This window comes from Cupressus sempervirens, chromosome 4, assembly GCF_028749045.1.
Source record: "Cupressus sempervirens isolate cs-2001-9-10 chromosome 4, ASM2874904v1, whole genome shotgun sequence".
Lineage (NCBI taxonomy): Eukaryota > Viridiplantae > Streptophyta > Pinopsida > Cupressales > Cupressaceae > Cupressus > Cupressus sempervirens.
In genome coordinates this window covers 574,819,344-574,827,480 of record NC_143121.1, presented here as the reverse complement: position 1 = coordinate 574,827,480, position 8,137 = coordinate 574,819,344, and positions in this window count along the sequence as shown.

Sequence of the window (8,137 nt, the reverse complement as noted above, 5' to 3'; positions counted from 1 at the left end):
ACTTTGTTCCATGATTATTTTAATCCAAGATAGAATCTTATGTTATTCTATAACTATTTTCATGATGAGATGCATTGAATGACAATACATTATTGTGGTTGCCAATGTCATAGCTATGTTAGCCAATGAGATTATGTTGTTACTTACTAACTTTCTCATATCTGTATGCTAATGGTTTTTAATGTGACATGATGCAGTATGATAATATCTATAGTATTTTGTATGTGAGACTATATATTATGGTTTTGACTAAAGGTAAATTGGTTTTACATGGACCAGAAACCCCAAATCCACAAAATCAAAGTATCGAAAAAATAATAATATATAACCAACAACACATAAGATGTCAAACAAATGGCATGCCAAAGAGCTAGAATAGGGGAAAACAACCCAAATAACCTACAAAGACTCTACTAACTCTACATTATTTCTAATAAGATAATCACTAATACTCCTAACCTTATTGACTATACTATGCACTAGATTAATCCCCTTATCTTTGCTCTTAAGTGTGGTCATTGGGCCTAGAAGAATGTGTTTTCTTATGTTACCAACAACAATAGAAGCCTTCATAGTGGATCCAACATCTTTTCAGTGTCTTGTTCTAGCAAATTTGGTACTAACAGAGGGAGAAGTAGGAGCACCCTTAAACAAAGCTTGTAAAGCCTCCATCTACACATTAAGTGTCATAAGCACATTATTTCTACCCCATGTTCTCCATTGTCTTATGTCAATTTTGTGGGGTCTTCACCCATGTGCTTCACTCTCCCTCATTGGAAGTGACTTTTATCGAAAATATACAATTATACAAATTGTCATATTTTTTATTAATTAATTAATTAATTATTCACTACTCCCCATTAAAAAAAATTCTATATAAGATATTTAATTATGATCATCTTTCAATTAATTAAAAATTTACTCCCCTCTTGTGTTTAAAAGCGACATCTATTTAAGAATGAAAATATATAATTGACCATTTTTTTAAAATTTATTAAAAAATTGTTCCACCTCCCTCATTGATAGCCACTTCTATAATTTCTTACACTCCCTCATTGGGAACCACTTCTATTTAATTATCTTACACTCCTTCATTGACAACTACTTCTATATAATTATCAAAATATACAGTTAGCCATACTTTTCAATTAATTCAAAAATAACTCATTTTCTGAATTTATACTAATTAACAAATCTAGTCAAACATTTCTAGTCCCTACATAGAAAATTGGTTGATTGACCCCAATACCAAGAACTCTTCTAGTGCATAAACATTATTTTCTTTTCTTTTCTTACCTCTAACACATTATACCAGCTGAAATAGAAGATGCCATGACAAGTTGATAATAAGGTAGTATAATAATTATCTCTAATACCATAAAATAAAACATGTTATGAAGGGGAAATTCAAATATGAACATAATATAGGGCCAACCTATTAATTTGTACAATAATACATCATAAAGTTTATAGAGTCGTTAGTTGTCACATTAATGGTGAACATGTGAAATGGTGCAACATCTATTTTTGATAGGTGAGAGAGCATGGGGAGAATATAGATTAGCTAAGGAAAATGTTGGAGATCGCATGAGGGGTCATCCCTTTTCTGTGGTGATAGTGAGATTAATAATCAATTTATTCCAATATTGTCAAGGTGTTTATAGAAGAACTTCTCTTCTCAAATGTAGAAGTCCATGAAATTCCTCCATATGTTTTAACTATATAATTTTGTTCCTGTGTTCACAACTAGTAAAAACTAGATATGTGTAAAAGTTGACATAAAAATTGGAAGTAGAGTATTCTTGATTTGGTAATTTTCTTTCATTGTTCTTTACTATTTGAAATATTTTGGGATGTTGTGTGAAAGTGGTTGTTGTTATCATACTAATTATTCTTTACAATAATTTTTAGGTAGGAAAAACTTAGTACTTAACTAAATTTAGACCTCTTTAAATGTACAAATAAAAAAAAGTTATGAAATTCCAAATTATTAGTTATGAATAGGGTGTACCATGGAGTTTCAATAAACAATGTGTGAGCTCAAGCTTAAATTGCTATTAGAAGATCAATTGTGAAGGTGGTCATTTTCACCTTCATATTTTAAGATGGAGAGATTTAGGGTTTTATTTATCTTCTTTTTTTTGGGAAGAAATATATTTTTCTATTTCATTTTTTGGAAGAGCTTGATTAAAAGTTGGGAAGGCTTTGCGAAGAATGTTGCTTGAATATCTCTGTTAATGGCTTATTGATTCTCATAGAATTTGATGGATAAATTTTAATATTCTTCATATAATAATATTAGAATGGTTGAATAGAGAAATATTATAATGAATTGATGTGAAAAGATGATTAAATATTGGGACAACAGATGAGTCTTTTTATCTCTTCTTAATTTTAAAGTTTGATGAATTTTTTTGTTGTGTATTTAACTAACTTGTAACTTTGAATTTGAGCCATGATTAAAATAAAATAAATCATAATAACAAATTAAATTTAGATATTAATTATCATAGAAATAATTGTTAAAAAATATTACAATGCACAACTATTTTAACAATAAAATAAAATTCTAGAATCTTTATTTTCTTTAATATTTTTAATTTCGTAAGTTCTAATTTTTAAAACTAATTCAATTGTATATAACATTTATTATGTATATTCTAGTTTTAATTTAATAAATTGTAAATTTTTTGAATTCAAAATGGTTTAGATTAGTAAAAAAGAGTTATAATTGTTTTTAATATAAGTTTAAGGTTTTTTTAAAGAAAAATAAACAAACTTTAGTGAATTTATAATTTTTTGTGTTTAGAGATGAAAGGAAAGTAATGTTGTTGAAGGCTATTGAAGATTATGTGAAGAATTTTTTTCCAAAGTATCAATTAGTGGTGGAAAATCATCGTGTAGGTCTTGATGAAATTGTACAAGACTTTGAAAGTAATGCATTTGATTCTTCAGAAGATATAAAAGTTGTGGGAATTGTTGGTATGAGTGGGTGTGGCAAGACTACACTTGCAAAAGAATATTATAACATGAAAATATATTCCATCTATAATCTAATGTGAAGGATGTGTCCGAAAAGAATTTACATAAGATACATAAAAAGATGTTAAAAGACCTAGGCTTTGACGAGGTCCCAAAAGTTGATAATATAGAAAGTGGGAAAGCAATCATATCAGAGTATTTGAGATTTGTTCAAGTGTTTATTATCCATCTATAATCTAATGTGAAGGATGTGTCAGAAAAGAATTTACATAAGATATAAAAGAAGATGTTAAAAGACCTAGGGTTTGACAAGGTCCCAAAAGTTGATAATATAGAAAGTGGAAAAGCAATCATATCAGAGTATTATAGATTTGTTCTAAGTGTTTATTAATTTAGATGACGTGGATCATCAAAATCAATTGGAATGTCTATTGCCAATAAAAGATGGTCTTGGACAGGGTAGTATAATTATTGTTACTAGTAGAAACATTGACATTCTTACATCATGGGGAATGTCATGTATTTATAAGATGAAGAAACTAAATCCCAAATATGCTATGGATCTCTTTTGCTGTCATGCTTTTCCACAGGCCTCTCTAATAAATGAATTTGAAAGCCGTGTTCAGAAGTTCTTAGAAGTTTGTCAGGGATTGTCCTTATCCTTAAAGGTTTTAGGAGGATTAGTTTAGCTTAGAAATCAAGTCTTTCAGCCATCGGTTACATTAATTGCATTGTCTTGTGTTAATAAAATATGAACCTCTCTGCAGCCACCTATGCAGCTGAGAGAGCTATATATCCCCTTTTCCCTCGGCCTGAGATTGCCAAGGTCAATAGGACGTCTACAACATTTGAAAAAGATATGGATTTCATATACACACAGCAATGAACTACCAGGAGAGAAGGTCTGCCTACCAGAAGAGTTTTGCCTTCTTCAATCGCTGGAGTACTTAACTATAAATAGATTTGATATGATGCTCAGATGGCTGCCTAACAGGTTCGGCGATTTGATAAACCTGCGTCATCTAGATTTGAGTTGTTGCGGATTGATAATGTTGCGACCTTCATTCAAACAGCTCATAAATCTTCAGTATATTATTTCAAGGCTTGCAGCAAGCTCAGGTTCCCCCCTTGACATATTTGAAAATATGAGAAAGCTGGAGACTCTGATTCTTTGGGGATGTGATCAAATGAAGGAGTTTCCTCAGCTGGTCACAAGCCAGGGATCACTCAAGAAGTTGGATTTGGGCCAGACATGCTTCATGGGATTACCAGATAGCATTGGTCAACTGACCAAATTGGAGGAGTTGATAATAGACAACCATTTGTTGAATTCATTTGTTGGATTTGGGGCAGAGAGCTTCTATCGTTATGAGAGTTACATACACTACTACATACAACAGTATTTAAAGACGGTAGTTAAAAACAAAATATCAATTACGTCTTTAACATATTTTTTCATATTTAAATTATCTTTTACTTTTCAATTTTTTAAAATAAAGACAATAGGTAAAGTCGAGGCTTTTCCTAAAATGACTAATTGTTATGTTTCCAAAACTTTTGGCGCTCCACGAGTTTAAGCATTCTCAATAGGGCTTCACCAGCAGTTCTGAACAGGGCATCACCGGCAGCTCCGAACAGAGGCACGAGGGTTTATGATGGCTATGACAGAAAGTCGTGACGAGTTCTGCATGATTTATGCAACGCTTTTTATTCTGATCTATACACCATGCCCCAGCCGTCGGCGTCTTCAATGGGAACAATTCGGATCTGCACAATAAACAGGCTACTAAATACCCTAAAGATCTTTGCTTGTTTAATATTTTTCGCTCGGTTTTCTCTGTATTTGCATTAGAGTTTTCTGGCTTTTTAAATTAATCTGCTCTTTTGGATTTTGGGTTTTTAATGTAACGGAAAGATTTGCTTGGGCTGGAAATCATTGACTGCTCAGAGCCTTGGACAATCTCAAACACAGTTCGTTGAGGTAAGACAGTTATTGTGGCTGCAAAAAATATTTCATGGGGTTTGTTTGTTTTTTATGCCCTACCGTGGGCTATCCTGATCATTCAATGTTTTCATTGAGATTGTATGTTTTACATTGTTTTGCACTATTTTGACATGATCCGTTACCTTTTAACTCTCAGCACCATGGATCCTCCTAGGGTTTGGACGCATGAAGCATTTTCGTGTGGATTGCATGATTTTTTTCAGTATTAAACTCAGAAACCTAGTTAAAATTACTTGAATGCATTGAAATTGATTCGGCCTCCATCTTCTAAAGGCATTACATTGTGCAAGCTATGGCACGAAATACATCCAGCATATTCCTCATTTTAATTGCATTATTTAAGGTTACTTCAAAGGGCTTTTAGCCCAGGGATCTAGCCTCACAACAAAACCTGTGGTACGGATTGTGTGTTGTTTAAAACTTTTGTTCCTTATTTTATGGTGGGAGTCATATATTCTCCAAAACTCTTCTATCTAATTTAGCATTAATATGTTAAGTTAACATTATGGATTACAGAAGCATGAAATCTTCCAACAGTAATATTGGGCTCCTTTAATTCAAACAGAATGTGATTCCTAGATTAACATGACTTAGTTCAGTATGTTCTATAGAAAATGAGGTCAAGGAAGAAATCATTACCTATTATATTTAGTGGTTCTTAGGCTTGAACAATACACCACTTCTCCTCTTCATTGGCCAATTCATTACACAATGGCCCAGATCAACCATAAGAATTTCTATTTCGAAATTGGTAGTTGTGTATAATTAATCTGTGAAAGCACCCTCCCCTTTCTTGACTTGTTAGCCTCCATTCCAGACTTGCAAACAAAATATGTAAGATTGGTAAGTTTGCTTCAGAAATCTAATTATGAACTTGATTTCTCAACAAATGAGACTACAGAGTTGGAGAATTCTCAAATGTATATGATTTAGCGCAGGCCCCTGCTCATGTATTATCTTTGTGTGGTACATATGCTTCTTGCTTAGAATTATCACAAATGATATCCTCTGTATTACTCGTTTGCATCATAATCGTTGGTTAGGAGATGATTTAATGGGTGGTTTGTTTGGCTGCAGCTAGTTTTCAAATTCATTGATTTCATTGTTTTCGCATCTCACTTTCTCACTGTTTTGATTGATTTGAATATCATTGTTCATTTGATTTTACTTGCATATGAAAAAACTTGTTAGTTCTAAAAAATGAGCTTTATATTTTATAGCACATTGACTGTTGTGAATTTGGTTATCCATTTATTTGTATGCTGATGAAGAGCACCAACAGCTCAAACCCATAAGGACTTCCAGTCCCATCTATGATAGTAAGGTCTCTTTCCTTTTGTAATGTATACACACCTTTCCTTGTGAAAGGTTCCTCCAAATAGTCACAACCTAATTCAAAATTTGTTTGAGTGATTCAAACACCAAACCTGATCGGAGTCCATCTCCGATTGCATCACTAGTTAATTGTCACCACATACAATCCCTTTTTTTGTGTTTGCATCTCCCCAAGTCTGATTACTCTCACACAATCCTTCACCTATCAACCTACTTCACAAGTTCACACCCTATCCTCTTCCCAAAACCATCTAGGATCTCTCTCCGACCTTTCCAATTAATATTCCATCCACAAGTTATACTTTCACCATGCCTAACCACTACTGTCAACTCACATGATAACATGGACTGTATCTCAGTTACATATTCCAACTCCTTGAATGCACATTATCTGGACAATCAAATCTAACACCCTTATCTTTGTGTCACTTCCATCCACAATATTGGAACACTATGTTTACACATTCCTCATGCCTTGTCCACACTCAACTCACTTTACATACCCTACGTAATATCAGCAAACACAAAATAGAGAGAACTGACCAATCTGTTGTCATGTTCAATGGTCAACTGACCTTGTCAAATGAACTTCCCTGGCCTTATCTGAAGGCTTACAAACCCCTCCACTTACTTCCAATCATAGAAAATACTTCTACTTTGATCTTCCTCTGTCTCTAAGTCCCATTTCATCTATTAATAGTTGGAAAAGCCCTAATCGCCCAGTGACAACCAAAATCTTCCCACTTTGTGATTGTCACAGTCAAAGTTTCACAATTGGACATCATGTGGCAAATATTGCATGGTTTTCCTGCATAGTCTTGAATAGTTTATAGTCATCCTCTCCAACATTGGTGCACATGTGGAGGGTTTCGTTCTACCTCGAAAAAAGGAAAACTACATTATTGTAGACCTATGGTTACCACAGTTAAGGGTTCTACTAGTTTTCAAACAAAATAATAGATCTCCATATATAAGGTACCAAATGAAATGGTCCAATACCCAAAAAGCTCTTAAAACATGCATGTATCTTCCACACATGATGATCCACACTACTGTTTGGAGAATAGAAAATGGGGACATGAAGAATGACATTTTATTTATTGCAAACTTATCTTACATCAACCATACTTTCAACACACTCCTTGAATCAACATTCCATGCCATTAAAATGTGTGTTTTCTGGTAATCAACTAATCAACTACTCATATCTACTCACATACCCAACTTGCTGATAGGTTTTGTCTAATTAGTGTTTAAGTTGTGTTACCAAGTTGACAACAAGTTATCAACATTCCTAACTAACATCCCTTATGATTTGCATTTGGTCTTATTATATTAAGATGGTCTTCTAATGACCATATCACCCTATTTTAAATAGTAAACCCATACGCCCCTATGATTAGTCCCTCGGACCTTATTTGGTTTGTATGGTAATATTACAACTTTTTGCATATTTATGGTATTGTATTACATTTTAGGGTTAAATTTTCCCAATTACATTGGTTAAAGACCATTTATCTCACATTAAATCTTCATTGTGCTCTACCAATCGTTCCTAGTACATCATGATCTTTTGGTATCCAATGGAACTCCTGCACCACATGAGCTGATTTGAATCACAATCTCATCCTTATGCAATGTATAAACATTCAACACATCTCGAATAATCATCAAAACAAATTATAAACATTTCTTAACATTAGAGAGATCTTTATCGCAGCTACAATCTTCAACATCTAGGAGCTCAATGAAAGCATACAAGAGTTCCAATGTAAGTGAGTAATTCTATTCTATCAAAAAATACAAAGTTAGTTC